Raw genomic sequence first — 17901 nt, forward strand, 5'->3', positions numbered from 1 at the left:
GCACAAATTTCTTTGTCAAATTTGTCAATGTTCATGTCATTTTTGTTTTAGGTCATGGAATGCGGCGGAAATTCCAAGCGTGTCACGCAGGACCAATTTGTAGCTGCTTCTGGGGATGAACCGATATTTTCCACAAGGTTTATTCCATAATAAGACAAAGCTGGGTCCTGGCTCCACGAGAATTTCTTTATGTATTTCTGATTATTGCCTGGCCAGCGGTGGGCAGGGCGGACTGTGATAAAAACCAGCCAAGCTGATTAATAGGAACATCATAAGAATATTACCGATAGCACCTCATCTTATTTCTGTGTGCAATTTAGTCTGTCTTTCTGGACATGCCCATGTAATTATGAGCAAGGTGGAACGCGAGAGACAGACTTAACGAAGCATCTTAATTTCGAACCAAGTGGAAGCCATCGTTGGACGTCAAACTCAAAGTAAACCATAAAAGTGAAAAGCAAGTGATGAATGGCCCATGCCAGCGTGTGCCGCTTTCACACTTTCGCCTGCTCTAAAGTGTACGCTACTTTGAGACATCTGATACAGAAGAAGCTCCCCAGACTCTGTTTGTGAATGTCTTTCATCAAACTTGCATATGAGAGCAGCCACGTGCTACATAAGCTCTTAGCCACACGCTTTGCCTCCTCTGATGGTCCGGCCAACCAATCCATCTTCCTGAGTGCTCCCACAGATGAGAAGTGGGCACTAGGCGCTTTCATCGCTGAGCTACAGCAGGAGATGAATTGGAGTGCCATAGCCCACCTCCAGACTGTCCCAGTATAGCAATCTGGACCCCAGCACTGTGCAGTGAGGGACGGTCTTATCCTCCCATCCACCCAGAGAGGAGGCAGACTCGCCCAGCCCCAGGAGGCCCAGGAAGCACGGAGGCGGCCAGAACACTGCCTGCTGGGGCCTTCCACCCATTCCACAGGCAGACCATGGGAGGTGAAGCGGACACGTGGATCTCGAGGCTACTGCAAGATGCTTTGATTGTTGTCCTGCTGACGATATCCGACTATGTACTAAAGTGAAAGATGACAGGATTTGCATCAACAACATCTATCAGAAAGTCAAAGCAACTCATCTGTTGTCCCACTGTGAACATCAAAAAATGTTTAAAAAGTATGTGGCACAGACTGTAGAGCCCAATAGAATTAAAATCTGAAAAAAAAACTAATAATTATATTATTAACTATAATATAATATAATATGAACCCTTTAAAACCTGACAATTGAAAATAGTTAAACTAATTCTAAAAAAAATAAAAAAAATAAACTAAAATAAACTAAACTAAATAAACTAAAAAAAGAAGAAAAAACATCTCAATTTGAGACCCAAATTAAAAAAAAAAAGTTAATTTGTTGCAGTTGCTGATATTTATATGGTCAAAAAGTAAGATGAAATTGTATTGTTAATCAATGAGATTTTGTAGGCTATTGTATAAAATGCATGTATCCATTTTAACTCCATATCCCCCAATAATGTCTAAGTATTATATTTAAATACTTATTTTTATTATCAAAGCTTATGTACTTTTCATTGTGGGGGACAAAGCATATTATATAATGTAATGCAATATAATGATGATTGAGAGACATTCATGAACCATATTTGATACGTGACTTTTCTAAAAATGATATATGGATCATTAAGTAAACCTACTGTACGTTGCTTCAGTCCAGAAAGAGTTCATCTTGAAATATTAATAGACATATAAAATGTATTCTTGTAGTTTATAAAAATCAGTATTACAGTGCAAAAAGACTTGTGTACAACAACCTGAAGGTGTACATTTCGAGAATGATACTAAAAGCCCCTTTGCTTGCTAAAAAATATGAACTATGAATCAGAAGACAGAACAGGTTTTTCCATCAGAAAAGTTTTCATCATGTTGATAATTTATGCCTTAGAAGTGTGTGTATAAAAACATAACACAGCAGGCTTTAATTGGTCAATACATTTTCAATGACATCATTTGCCCACACCCTTAAACAAAAGCGTTTAGGCCTCTATTTAAGAATATAACCTTTAAGTTGAATTCTTGTGACCAAACACATAAAATGTTAAACGAATGCCTCATTTTATTAGCCAAAAAAAACCTGGACTCACAGATATGGACCGAACTGCCTGTAATAATTCATGCCATGCTAAATATTTCTTGTAAAATGTCACTTCGCATTTGCAATTAATTTCAGAATTAATAAGCTATATATCGAGACTAAGGAATCAAACTAATGAAACTCTTGATACCCAAACAATGAATCATGGTGCTACTTGGAATGATGTGAAGGCAATTGAAGTAACACACTGCCGAGATGCTTGCACTTTGACCACGTAATGCTTCATTTATGTGAAGAGAGATAACTTGGGTAACAGATAGACACGTACAGGAAGGAAAACAAACACAACCTGATCAGCCAGACACATGGAAACATACAGTAGCTACACACAAATGTTTAGATGAACAAACACACAAGCACAAGCCAAATGACTTGCATGTGCAGGCTATCGAATATATTTTGCGCCCTCGCTGGGAAATTCTCTAAGGAAAAAAAGCACAGCAACTAAATACCTGACCCCTGTCAAGCTTTGTAAAAAGCCTATGTCCTGTCCTTTGGCACCGAGTTACTGTCAGTCTTTCTCTCTTGCTGATAGTATCAGGGAGCAGGGTGGCCAGACACGCAAGACAGGGAGCAAAAGTTCTAGAGGAGGACGTTGTGTTATATTACCTCCTCTGTCTGGTATCAAGTGTCCTCCATCTGATGTTAGGCATGGCCCTCTGATCAAAAGGCCTCCTGAAGCAAAGGATCACTGTCTAAAGAGATCTGCTACAGGTAAGAGTCCAGACACAAAACATTGCCATGCCTCCCTGACACTATGCTGGTCTGAAATCCAGTTAAACCCTCGGGAAAGTGCATTTTCAGCACCGTCTACTTGCAATAGTTCTTGAGATAAATTGTCTCTGAGAAGTCAAAAAATGTGTTTCAGACAGACGTTTTTAAAAGGAACAACTCACACAAAAATTTTAATTCTAGAATTATTTACTCACCCTCATGTCGTTCTAAACCTGTATGACTTACTTTCTTCTATGAAATATAAAAGGATAACCTTTTAATTAATTTCATTTAACAAAAGTTTAGACATGTTTGTTTTCAAAGTATTACATAGATACAGTATAATCATAAAATTAGAAAAGTTTAAAAAAAATCAAAAATGCTGTAAAATATTAATAATATGTAAAAGAAAAATAACATCAGTGGTTAGTCTGGTAGAAATGGAAATGTTTTATACTTTAACGTAGTTACAATAAATGGGTCATAGAACTTCAAAAAGGATGCAAAAGCACCAAAAATAGTATAGATAAAGTACCATAAAAGTTGTACAAACTCCTTGCACACTATATTCTATTCGTCTTACGGAGCCATATAAAAGTTCTATGTCAAAAAAAGACAAAAAATAAATGACTTGTATTCAATATTCACTGATAAATTTCCAATCCAGTTAGGTGTTATCATTGAGCCAGAGCCAGTAAGTTAAACTTGAGAACTGGAAGAGTTCAATTTGCAATCAAATCATTCAAACCAGTTTTTTAACCAAATTAACTATACTGATCTAAAAGACCCGACTTAAAGGGATAGTTCACTTTGAAATTATTTTTTTATATGTTTTAACTAACCTCAAGGGCATCCAAGATGTAGGTGTCTTTGTTTCTACAGTATTTTCAATTTTGATATTTTTCGGTCAAACCGTTCTTGTCTATCAGTCATATAATGGAGATTTACGGGGCCCACCACAAAGAGCATGCACAGAGAAGTCCAAATTAAACATGATTGAATGACTCGTAAATGTAAGTACACATTGATGGCCTAAGACACAAAACGAGCGGTTTGTGTGAGAAAACGAACAGTATTTATATCGTTTTTACCTCTTGTAACCACAGCCACGTCCAACTGATCTGAAGGCACGGGCGCTTCGGTCTGCGTATGCGCCGGACGAGATGACTTGTGCATGTACGTCACTCATTGCTTACACAGAGATTTCGGAAGTTTTACCTTTCACCGTGAAGATCTAAGCATATTTAGATATACAGGAAATCACAATGGAAGACGATTTCGATATTTAGATCTTTACAGTGTAAGGTAAAACTTCCAAAATCTCTGTTTTAGGCCATAAATGTGTACTTACACTCACCCCTAATTTTGAACTATTGATGATAGTTAATGTACTTGATTATAAACTTTATTTTACTCTGCATTTATTTTATATCACACATGCAGTAGTGGATCGGCACTCAAATGTTTTTTTTTTTTTTCAATGGGCTGTTTTCTATATAATGTGTTTAATACAAATCCATATATGCTACATCTCACCTTACAAGAAATGCAGAGGGTAAATGGCTCAAAATAAAATAATAAGTAGCATAAGACAAACAATATAATTATTGTTCACAGCAAAAAAAAAATGATTAAAGATTAAATGATAAGATAAAAAAAATGCACAGTTGAGAATGTCTTTGAATTGAGTTTCATATATTGGGTTGACTGAATATAGTTACTATTATACTACTATAATGTTGCTTTTGTGCCCTTTTGCAAGACAAAGAGCTGAAGAAAGCCAGTCAAATTTAGAGTTCATAAGTACAAGTAAATGGTGACAGAACTTTAATTTTGAGTCAATTTTCCCTTTAAGTCTATGAAAACAGAAAACAAATATGACAAAGGCTCCAACTAAGTTCTGACTAGTGCCTGCCTTCATGGCGCCGGCGTCCATACATTTGTCCCGGGATACATTTATCACCCATCCCCAATCATCTGTGGCTCACGGTGGTGCCGTGAGCCCAGCATGTAATCGATAGACAGATACACACTCTTCATATGTTATGGTGTGGGGACAATATCTGTGCACTTCCCGTGCCATTTCACAGTTCAGCCTTCCAATTAACCTGCCCATGTTACCACGCCAATCATGGGGGGGTGGCTTTATCGACAAACAGCATACAAAGAATAATGCTGTTAGGATGATGTAGCTCACTGCAGGGGGGCTCCTCTCCGGCTGGCGACAGGGAAGTTTGCTCCAGTCATTTATCAAGTCCTGGCTGGCCACCGAAGGGCTGCCCTGTCCCCTCGGTCCGCTTGCCACTCCTGGGGGAGGGGCAGCGCGCAATATGTGCACTTCAGCGGTGAAGAGAAAGTGCTGATATGCCCAGCGCCGCTAAGTTTGATGGATCTGTTGTTGTCATTTGCCCGTGCGCCGTCCCCCCCTCCACAAAACAAAAGGAATCATTAACTCTTTTGTGCCGCTCAGGAGTTTTATAGGTTCCAGATAATGCAGAAGGAGATGGGCTACAGATGGGGTCGGCTACGGGGGGGGGGGGGGGGCTCGCGTTCACAGGCAGGCCACGCTAAGACTTCGCTCTCAACATGCATGGATGGATCCGCACAGAGAGCTGATTACAGGATGATTTAGTGACTGCTGATATTGCCTCTCTCATCCTCAAGCACTGACACCCACACACACAAAAACATGCACATGTATTCCTCTCAAAACTCAGATGTTAACGTACATCTATAGAACTCTTAAAGGAGTAGCCCAAAAAGAAAATTCTGTCATTATTTGCTCACCATTTGATGCCAAACTCGAAAAACTTGAAATATAAACAAATATTTTAAATTCCAATGATTACTATAATATTATATCAATAATAATAATAAAAGCTGAAAAAAGACACAGAAGTGAAATTAATTAATTTAAACTCATTTACATAGAGTAACACTTGCCTTAAATCACCTTCTAATCAAACCGAAGTATTATTAATCAACACACACATTCAGAGACAACATCAAATATGGCAACAAGAACTGTCAATTATCATCAAAACTCATTGGTTCTCGCACATCACGTGAGCAAACACCATTAGCTTTTTTATCTGCATATTTGATGCTGTGTATGTATTTCTGCATTGATCAATGTTTTCAATTTTTTTCAGTAAATCAAAATCATGTATATTGACAGTTAGTATATATTACAGTTGTTATATAACAGTATAACGGAGTCATATAGGTAAATATTTTTGGAGCTTGAAAGTTTCGGAAACCATTGTCTTTTCCTGAATGGACAAAAACTGTTGAAACATTCTTTAAAATATCAACATAAGGGCAAGTAAATAATGGCAGAATTTTCATTTTAAACATTCAAATGGGTGTATCTGACAACTGGATTATGAATAGTAAGGCTTCCTTATTATGAGCTATCCAATGTTGGCCCACCAACACTGAGCTACAAACCAGCCCTCACAATGAAGCCCCCTTTGACTTTGTGTGATGGCTGAATGTATTCATTCTGTAAATCCTGGCATGAAGTCGAGTGGACTGCTGGGTTCTCTATTGCAATCTAATTGTGAGCACGCCTCCTTTTCTGCAGTAAACATAAGTGTAATTCTCCACTCCCTATGGGAGACTGCTGTAAGAAGGGTAGCACACAGCACCCACTCTGTGCCGGGCATTTTAAAAACATGCAAAGTAATTCACGGCGGCGTCCCGAATATGCGAGCTCATTAACAGATGTAATGCAGTCAAGAGTTAAAACAGTGTTTCGGCAGAGACTATATGGTTTGTAGAGCTGCCGTGAAATAAAAACAAAATTACACAAATGAGCCGGGCCCAGTAATGTGAAAAACATACAAAATACATCAATGTAAATTCAATTTATGCAAATTGAACAAATAGAGCAAAACTGAATAATAATCTACTGTACTGAGCACGAGCCTAACTAAATTATTCAAAAACAAGAAAATAATTTGCCTGTTAGGGTAAGAGGATTAAAAAAAAAAACGCAATATCTGATAATACAGACCAATAATAAAAGCATCATCATCCTCATTCAAGCCGTTCTTCAAATTATTCCTGGTAATTAGTTTAACCCGCTGCAAAATCAGACTTAATGCGACATTTTGTGCCGTTTCATTCGAATTATTTATTCTTCACACAAGTCTCAAAAACAAGTTATCCCGCCTCCAGGAAGGAGATAAACTCAAACGATAGATCAATCCGTTCATTTTACCATGTCAAGTCGTAACAGCCCGAGACAACATACAAATTGAGATCATAGCGAAGGGCTACTACTGCAGCCGAGTGTGGACTGCTGGGTTCCAGGGGTGATTGAGAGCGTGTTTGAATGCTCAGGGCCAAACTCAAACAGCACTGTTACACTGACAAGGTCAATTCAGTGGAAGAATTCCCTCACCTCCCCCGTCTTCATACAGCTGTGCTCTTCTGGTCGCTTTGGCCAATGGCGACTTCAATATTGATTATTGTTAAGAAAACTGCTACTCAAGGAATACAATCATAAAGATAAATGATATTGTGCTCAATGTCGAGCACAAAGACTTGGGGGGGGGGGGGATGTCTAAAAACCATGAAAAAGAAACAATGAAGCAGAGAGACTTCCTGAATCACATAAGATTATTGTAGAATTAGCAGGCCAAACTGTATGTGCATCCCTATTTGCAAAAGTAGGCTAAAATGCATAGGTGCTTATCACATCCCATCAGCTAAGCAAACATGACTCTGCCCTTGTTTGTGAATTTCCATTTTCAAACCAAACCTACACAATAAAAATCCTCACTCATCCATAAACCTAATCTTTCCTTTCCTTATTGCATTTTAATGAAACAGTGGTGCTTCTAAGCCTTTAATTCTTTTCATTTGTTATGTTTGGACAACTCATTAGCTGTCATTTGTTATCATTAGCCTGAAGTTTTAAGCCTTTCTAGCCCCAGAAAGTAATGCAGTTTTTTTTTACATAGCTTCTCTTTTCTAAAAGTTGACAAATCAAGAGCATGTGTAAAGCAAAATAATACTGAAAAAAGTATATAAAGCTGTTATTTACGTGTTTAATTCAGCATCTGTGTTTTTCAAATAATAATATTCATGATAACTTCTTAAAGTTCACTCGAAAGCATAACCTTGCCAGACATTTGCTGGATCATGTCTGGGGTCATCCTTTAGTAAAAAGACAGTACTCTATAGTATCCACACCTCCAGTTTTTCAGGTAAGCGGTGTGCCTGATTCATTGTGTCCGACAACAGACGTGATTGATAGTTTCCTTAATCTATTCACTGTGGTAATCGAGCCCCTGTGTGTAACCTTGCATAAAAATGCAAATGAACACAAGAAAAACTGCATAAAATATGGTGGGCTGCCCAATGCAATGATCTTGGCTGGGGGTTGAGGGTGTGCATATATAGGTCTGAAGTTCATTACAATGAAAGGTGGGGCCATTTAGTGGTCCAATGAATTTAAGTGACAGTCACTTTATAAAAACCTTTCACATTTTTTTTTCATTTTGTGGATTAAATTTGTGCTAAGCCATAAAGTTGTTTACAAGTCTTACCCAAAGCTAAGAAGTCAAGCCTGTCCAGTGATCACTCTTTAGAGTTATGTAATCAGATGGAAGTTCTATACAAAAAAAAAAAAAAAAATCATAAAAACATGCAAATGAGTAAAAGAAAACATTCACTAATAAAAGTTTCCATTACTATCCAAAGGAAGGAAACTGGATGATAACAGTAGTCAAAAAAAGGTGACAAGTTTACGGACATTCCCTCATCGGCTGCTTTTGAAACTATGTAAAAGCGGTATAGTTGAACGGGACAATATTAAACAGTATATACAATGTTATACAAAATATTAGGTATAAATAAAATATTAATAATAGGTAATTCTTGTCAAAACTGCCTACTAATTTACTGTCACACTTTTATTCCATTTCAAACATTCAAATAAGACTGTTTTGCTTCAGTAAACTAGCAAAACAAGAAAATATTCACTTATAAGTCAAGAGATACAAGTCGTTCCTTTTTGGCAAATGTTTATTATCAATAGTTCAAGGGATAATAAAGCCATTTCAGAGAAAGATGCAGTAGTGGCCTAGTTGGATCTTTATTTATTCATTTATTTTGTTAATATATAACGCAAAGTAGGCTACAACAACATTTTAATTTATACATTCAAAAAAGTTTTACAAATTTACACTATATTAAATGGAAATACGTCTTCAAAAGACAAACTGCTCTGTCAACTCGTGGACAGTTGAGTTCAACACTTAAATTGCTAAATAAAAGACTGTTCTTTAACTAAATTAGTTTAGTTAGTGGAAGCAGTTATCTTAATAAAAAGTCTTTAAAGTGCATGTTAATATCTTTTCTGTAGTTTTCCACAAAGCTTACACTGGTTTTAAAAATGGGTAAATGTATGTACATATTTAGCATATTTCTAAAAGTTTATATGATTGAGCGCATCTGGATTGCTGAGGCATTTTGCTCATTAGGATTTTTTCCCCTAACTGCATAAATAAAGTTGATTAATTAGCAAGTCAAAATTACAGAGGATGATCAATGTAGAATACATCACTGTCACAGGAGTCACTGAATTTTTCATTTACAACGCAAGCATTGTAATTACTCTGCTAGTAACTTCATAACATTTCCAGCCAGACTAGAAATGCATAGTTTAGTGCCGATCAACTTTGCCTTGTCATGTCAATTCTTCAGGAGTTCTCCTGTTCAATGTTTGTGTTATGTGATTATTAGACCAAAAGCAATTCCTCAAAAAGTTAATTTACTTATAAACTGTACAGCTAAGCGATCACAGTCTATTGCACTCTTGTGTTAAATGACCAAATTGACTTAAAAGCAATAAAGTCAGGTTACTAGATTATTTCGAAGGTTGACAGTAAATTGTCTAGAACAGGTAGGCATGTATGTCCATTAATGGTAATGAAAAGAGTCTAAAGATTACAATTGACTGTAAACACAAATGCATAAATATATTCAAGTTTCTTTACAGGACAAAAAGAGAATTGTATGTAGCCTACATGTGATGTCACTGATTTCTCTTTCTTCTTAAAGTGGCTTTACTTGCCATCTGGGCTTCATTAGCAGCTCCCGTGGGAACAGTTATGAAAGACAGTAATCACTCACAAGCAATTTACTTTCTGAATGTTTGTACTCGCAGGAAACAATATGTCGCGAAGTTTAAAAACTAATGAGTGAGATGCTCGGAGACTGACGTTCCCTGTAGACACATTAAACAATAATCACAATAATAGGAGAATATAATTTACTCACTTGATTTTGACTCCTTAATGTGAAGTTGTTGTTCTGCCTGCAACACGTGTTCCACATTCAACAACCGCTCGACATTTTACACTGTAACGCCTCTATTTATAAACATACGTACCCTAAGTAAAACAAAAATATTTTTCATTGACTTGAAGCATATTCCGTACTCCAATGAGAAAATTATTTATATTTTTAGGAGATACCATATTAATGTATTAGGATTTTAAAACTAGCCTACTGTGTGTAACTTGACTTTGATGATTTTTTTTTTCTTGGGATTACCAAAGATGGCATATTTTCAACAGTTTCTCATTAATGTTTGGTGAAACTGTTTCTTAGAAATTCAGTCGACCTTAACATGTGATTTTTACACATAGGGGCCTACATGAATATGAACTTCTTTTCATTGTGGACACCACCGTTCAAACGTTTGAAGTCAGTAACACTTTTTTGTTACATATTTATATATTGTTTATAAAATAGAAAAAATATTTTAGAATGATATCCGAAGGATCATATGACATAACACTGAAGACGTAATAATGCTGAAAATTCAGCTAGAATAAATGACATTTTGAAATGTACCTATTAAAATAGTAAATAAACAGTTTTTAAATTTGAATATTTCACAAGATTACTATTCTTAAAAAAAGAAGAAGAAAAAATCGCGCTGACCCCAAACTTTTGAACAATAAATCAAATAAAACACAAGAAAAACAGAAAGTTTGCACTGACCCATCAACAACTTTTAAAAGATTAGATTGATATCTTATGTTTTCTCATAAAAATTTAACTCATAAAGGTAGGCAGGGGTGTGTGTGTGCACACGCATGTGTGTGTTGTGGAGGTAAAGTGGTCTGTGGCAGCTCACTGTGACCAGTTCCTAGTGGTCAGTGGTCCAAATCCAAGAGACTAGATTGAATTTATTGCTACTGGGCTAAAGGTAACAAATACATGCAATATAAAGAGGTAGATGGTGCTATTATTCCTAGATGGATTTTGAGCCCATCTCAAAAAGCAATCAAATGGAATAGATTGATACTGTGAGCAATATCATTATATCATCATATTTTAAGTGAACATCAGCACCATAGTGGAATACGACTGGGTGCACTTTAAATCTGTGGAAAAAAAGTATGATGTAAAGAGTTAAGCCCTACAAGCGATTTATTCCACCCATTTATTACAAGTTAGTGCATTGCACATTTAGCAGTCTTATTCGTGCATATAGGTCTTTGCATGATTAGAATGCATTAATCTACGTCAACTATTTGATGTTCTGCGTGTGCATGTAAAAATATCTTCATCAGCCAAGGCAGTCAATAGGGATGTTGGGATGCCATGAAGGCCAGAAGAAAGGTTACAGGAGGTCATGTAGAACGACTTTCTGTGACAGCGGCCTCAGATCCCCCTCCTCTCTAGACACGGCCACGCTAAACAATAGCCAGCGAGGAAATTAAAAACAAACAAAGTCCCCGTGGCAACTCCAGTGTCACCACAGCGGATCCTCTCATCACCACGGATACTGAAACATCAAAGAGCAGCAGTGTGCGGTTAAAGAAGATGACCTCACACTCACACATCAACAAAGGCTTGTTATGCAGTTACAAAGGAGCACAATGAATTTTAACATGTTGAATGCATTGTAAAGGTGGACTGAAAAGATGTAATTAAATAAGTAAATATATGAATACATTGGGCAGGGTCTGGGAATAAGCCAATTAAAATAAATAAGAGAATAAATAAATGCAAATATTAGATGTTAATATATTTCTAAGAATTTGAATGAAGTAAATGTGTTGTAAATAATAATGCAAGTTCTGGAAATGGCAATCACATTTAAATAAATACATTTATAGATTTGTATATGAATTTTAATATGTAGAAAATGATGTACAGATGGTTGGAAAACACATTATCAATACACTAAATAAATACACCAAATAAACTGCACAGTTCAAAGCTAGAAATAAGACTTATGCACATAGAGGTTAAATTATTTTTTTAGAATAAATCTATACTTATATCTTAAATCTCTATAATAAAAACCTACATGTAAAAAAAATATACTTAAATATTTATAGGTGTTAATAGATTTATAATGTTTTGTCTATGGCCCGGAGGCATGAATCAGTGACATTTCAAATAACTGTTGTTATAGGCGTAATCTCCAAGGGAAAATGGAGCAAAAGCGGAGAGAAGATTTAAGTAAATGACTGTGTCAGCCTCTATTTATTTGTGACATGACTGCCGGAGGCAGAGCCCGAGGGTAACCATTAGGACTTGGACCATAAAGGAGTCAAATGCAGAGCTATTGCTGAAAAGTTAGTATGTAATGCAGCAACTTATCAGCAAAGTGTTCCCTGTGGAGAAATAGAGAGAAAGCGGGAGAGAGAGAGGGAGGCATTATGGGAAATGAATGCCATGCATAAGCACCTCAGGCCAAATGCATCCACTCCATTAGAGTTATTATCCAAAGCCAAGAGGATCATTCAGAAATGGTCGGTCAGTGTCCCCGCAAGACAAATAATTTGAACCATAATAGCTTATAGATTATAACTTTAAATTTGTAGTATCAAACATCTGCATAAAATAATGAAGTCGCTATTTACTGTATATCCCCAGAGTTCAAGTGGGCCTGATAGGACGCTCGATGCAATTTATCGCCGCAATTTAATTGTAACAACATTGCGCTTATGATAATAATTACATTTATTTACAAGAACATGCAGAGCAAGGCATTTCTTTCGAAAATAATTTGCGTTCCATTTATTTATATCTATTAAAACTTTGTGTATTATACCGTGACACCACGGGGAGATGTAAGTGAAGATGAAACGTGAGCCTGAATTAATTAAATGACACTAATGCGGCACGGAATAGAGGACGCGGGGTCGAAACAGTTTGTAAGGTCTGCTAGACAACTGGCGCAAGTCCCCGCGGGGAGGAGATTATGATGGGTTCCGTGTCACTCAAACCGGGGGAACACAATAACTTCTCTAAACAGAGGAGAAAGCAGCCTGAGGCAGGACAGCCTCTGCCAGTGAGGGGACCGCAGCAACCCTGGCCCGCACAAAGAATGCCTGTAATCTGCAGGTTGGCTGGGGGTGATGCCGGGCCCGGGCTCTGCTCTGCAGCAGGCCTGCCACTATTGTCGGCGAGCCTCAAAGATGCAGGCTGGGAGGGATTTGGGGGTGGGGGGGGGGAGATGTCGGGAGGACCTTGAGTGAAAGCATTGTCTGGGCATTACAATTGCACTTTTTCTAATCCTTTGTGTCCTCCTGTTGACAGTGGATATTAAGTAAGCAGTCGGACATGGAAAGGATATGACTCCCACTCCTGTCTTGAGGCCAAGAGAGGAAGAAGGCCGCCCGGTTTACTCACTGCAGATAGAGTGAGGGCGCAAAAAGGCAGGCGTTTGAGAGATTATGCTAAAAAAAAAGAGAGACCGGCTGAAAGGGGTGGAGCAGAGACCCAAACAAAGACTGAAGAGAAATCTATGGTTGGCATGTAAATGAGCAAGCAAAAGGGATACACTCGAAAACAAGGGAAAGAAAGACCAGAGACTTTTTCCATCATGGCAGACACTTTTTCTAGCTCCTCAAACAGATGTTGAGGCAGATGGTAGCGAATTAACAGAAAATGAGAGAAGAAGAAATGAGAAAGCTCATGACTGGTCCAGGGAGGCAAAACATTAAAAAATAAAGATTAAAGCGTGAGCGTGCCTGTGCTTCAGAGAGCGAGTCAGTGAATACAGTAGGTGATCATGCCCATATTTGTGTGTGTGTGTGTGTGTGTGTGTGTGTGTGAGAACAGAGCAGGAGGTGGGCTTGTCCTGTTAAAACAGCACCTCAGCTGGGGAAGAAAACAGAATGGGTAGAAGAGCAGTGCTCGGAGCTACAGTGTGCAATAATAATCAGAGGCATGAAATTACAAGGGTGATATTTGTGGGACCCCAGGGTGTGGTGTACGGACTCTCCTGGAGCTCACCTGGGTCTCTCATCACATACTCCATACTGTCCCGCCGTCATTAATAATCAGAGGAGCAAAGCACCCACACTACAAGAACTCTGGTCGTATTTACGTACATCAGCAACCGTTTTTTTTGGCAATGTTGCTGTCACAGATGAAGACAATGTGCATGTTAGGCAAGTGACTGTAGGCCAATACTGGCAAACCCTCAAACATGGGTCATGAGCTCATATGATAGAAGAAGGTATGTGATATTTATTTTTTAATCAACATTTATATGGCATGGACCAATAGAACCAGCAGCGAAGCATGAAAATCAATCATCAACTAGCTCAATTAAAGTTTTATCAGAGACTAGCACTCAAATCCTGTTCCAGTGTGCTTTCACTCTGAAGGATTGAAGAGAAATTGAAAAGTCACAAACATAATAATTTGGTATACTAGTATTTTAATTAACATTTTAATTCTACACAGTACATACACAAACCCAAACAAGCTTTCATTAATGATAATTCACTTCACAGTAAAGCCGACGTGTGGTATTTCATTTATGTACCAGCACCAAAGTTAATTCCACAAAAAGAACTGTTTTCAAACAGGTTTTTCCAAACTCTCCTCTCATCTGCCATTGGTCAAACAACCCAATAGCCCCACCCTAAACTCTCCCCATTGGATGAGCCACTGTTGCTATGTTGTCAGGTTGGCAATTTTAAACAAACAAACAAAGTTTTGTTATAAGAGGAGAGCCCTTAAAAGCCTTAGCTGAATATTCTGCATATTAAAAAAGTAAAGGAGAAAGTATTTTAGAATTTAAAATAAATGGCACACCTTTAAAATATTAGCTGCATGAACTACTTGAAAGAGAAGCACTTAGAGTGCAGCTCCATGGACATTCATATGAAATTGCCCATCAGTCAATGGTTCCTTTCTTAACAGGGACCTCCATCTTCCCATCTCTCAGGTGAAAGTTACACATCAGGGTGTTGTCAGGGTAAAACTGATAATAACAGGCAGAGAGTGCTCTCCTCCCGCTCAGAACAACCCCATATTTTCACCCCTAAATGGTCTAATGACAGAGTGAAAGGGGTACTGTCGGCTCTGCTCTGACAATGTGCTGAGTGGACATAATCAGCTATTGGCCAACATATACCTTTCTCTTTGGCACAGAAAGTCGGCTCTGGTTTATTGCAGGAACAACGCCTCTTGTCTCATGTTACTCCTCATTCACTTCATATTTAGTTGAATTTAAAAAAAAAAAAAAGCATGTTGAATGTTATCTATAAATACAATTATTATAAATATAAATATAAATATAAATATGTATATAGCCAAGTAAATTGGATAGTTTTTTTTTTTTTTTTTTTTCGTCATCCTCATATTATTCCAAACCTGTATGAGACACAGAAACTCTGGATAATGACTTGGTCACTATTTATGCAATTTCCAATGAATGGGGACATAGGATGTAAAGCTTCAAAAAGGATGCAAAAGCACAATAAAACTGACCCATTATATTGTCTCTTGAGTCATTTCTTTTGAATTTATTAGTTCTCACTCACTCAATAATTCAGTCGCAGCAGTTACCCAGTTAACAAAAAATATGTATTTTCTAACATTCCCATTAATGTAAAAAAAAAAAAACATTATGTAAACATCGTTTTTATGTTATAAAACTTTTTTTTGGTTATGCAAACATTGAGGACATTTTAGCATTTTGGAAACATAATGGGATACTTTGGAATGTTCTTGAACGATAATAGTAACATTTAAAAAAAAATGTTTCAGAAATAAAACATTCATCATGATCAATATTATATTATATTGACAATATACGATCTTCATAACTTTGAGAGAACCTTGCCAGAATATTTATATTTCCAGAGTTTTGAGAATGTTCACTGTTAGCTGGACTTAAGCTAACAGTTTAGACTTAAGTCGAATCCGTACTTGCATTTGGCCGGAAGCTTGTTTTAAATATGTATATTTTTTCCTAAACTCTAAAAACTGCTGGGTTGTTTCAACCCAAATTTGGGTCAAATATAGACAAACCCAAAAGTTGGATTAAAAATGTAATTTAAAAAATTACAGTTGAAAGTGAACATTTTTAACCCAACATTTGGGTTTATCCATATTTGACCCAAATTTGGGTTGAAACAACCCAGCAGTTTTTAGAGTGTACACAAACGCATCACTTTGCTTCAGAAGGCCTTTATTAATAACCCCCTGGCTGGAGTTCTCATGATGGATAGATGCACTTTTATGGACTTCAAAATAGAAACTGCCTTTCACAGACATTATATAACTGATCTTTTGATATAACTCCAATTGTATTCATCTCAAAGAAGAATGTCATATGCACATAGGATGACTTGAGGGTGAGTAAATCATGGGCAAACTATCCCTTTTTAAAATACTTTTTATACAGGATTGAAGTACTACATTACTTTACTTTATACTTTAACGGTTCTTTTGTAAACTTTTTGAAGCTCAAAAGATCCAATTCCATTCATTGTAACTGTATGGAAAAGCATTCAGTCCCACAATTGAAAAATGACGCCGGTGAGCAAATTATGTCAGAATTCTCCATTTAAATGTTTCTATACAAGCCTGCGATTTTATAGCTTTGCACAGATGAGGTGCAGTACGCATTTTTGCATTAAAATATAATAAAACCTTACAATTTAGCCCCTGATCTTGCAGGCCTCACAACAATGGCTCCCTCCAGTTTGGAAATACAAGCAGGCTCATTGGAGACCTGCAGATTAAGTGCATATTACAGCGACCATCTTATCAGGCCCACAATGCATTCCTGGAGGCCAGTGATTTTCCCGGGATTAATGCCAGTCGGGCACTTTCCCTCTGAATGTGCTGTCATCTCGGGGGTCTGAATGACTGCCACCCGTTCTCGTAATCACTTCACGAGCTCATTCCCCTCTGACTGTCACCACTATTCTGCTGATGGAGGCATCTTTCACAGAGACGCAGCATGGCACAGCAAGACGAGAGATGCTAAATGAAGGGCGATAGGCTACAGACATTGGTCAGCGTGACCCGGCTAGGCCTCGGGTCCATGTTTGGAAGTGATGCTGTAACACTGACATATATATACAAAACAGTCAACCACTGTAAGAAAGGACATTAAAGGAAAAGGATGAAATTCTAGGAGGCTGAAGGGGGTGATGTGTGTAAAGGGGTAGCCACGGCCCCATTACAAAACACGATAAGAGTCTGCCGAACAGAGTTACAGCACATATAGCACAAGCTAGCCGAGTGGCAAGAATGCACTTTGTCTTTAGACATGAAAACAGCAGCAGCTGTGTTACAATTCCGTCAGGGGCCAGGGCGAAATTGCTGTTTTTACATTTCTATATCATTTCTGCCCATAAGGAATATGAATAGCAAATAAAATATTCAGGCCTATTGTCTGATTTATTTCTTTTATTATCCACAAATATCAGGCAGGCAGTTTAAAGGATAGCTCGCCTCATTCTGGGCCCTCTCGCTGGGGGCCTGACAACCTATCAACTCTGCTTGCATAAACAGGTCAGGATTGTCTGAACATTCCAATATGTTCTACTTTAAGCTTTCAGCATGCAGAATCTCTAAGTAGAGACGGGGGGGAAATATCCTTGGGGGAAACAATGGAGGCTGCTATCTCTCAGATGACAAATGTACGCTGAACGTCCTGAAATTGAGAAACAAAATGGTATTAATTTTCAAATAACAGGGGACCAGGAACTTTCAGGTTTTCTGGGATCGTCTGGTTAAGAGGCTGCGATTCTAGCCTTTGCGCACAGAAAGGTTTTC

The 17901-nt window shown here is 37.6% G+C and overlaps 1 protein-coding gene across 2 annotated transcripts in view; it reads right to left on the bottom strand.

The window, feature by feature from the left end:
- Positions 1 to 10244, bottom strand: part of cdhr1a (cadherin related family member 1a) — a 128292-nt gene extending 118048 nt beyond the window's left edge. Inside the window, exon 1 of one of the 2 annotated variants that reach the window (XM_089117078.1) lies at positions 10129 to 10236. The gene's annotated coding sequence lies outside the window, so the exon portion shown is untranslated. Of the gene's footprint in view, positions 1 to 10128 lie in introns of both variants that reach the window. The other variant, XM_089117080.1, reaches the window with a different exon arrangement.
- Between the last annotated feature and the right edge of the window lie 7657 nt (positions 10245 to 17901).

The sequence above is a fragment of the Pimephales promelas genome, chromosome 11, assembly GCF_988280905.1.
Source record: "Pimephales promelas chromosome 11, fPimPro1.hap1.1, whole genome shotgun sequence".
Taxonomy (NCBI): domain Eukaryota; kingdom Metazoa; phylum Chordata; class Actinopteri; order Cypriniformes; family Leuciscidae; genus Pimephales; species Pimephales promelas.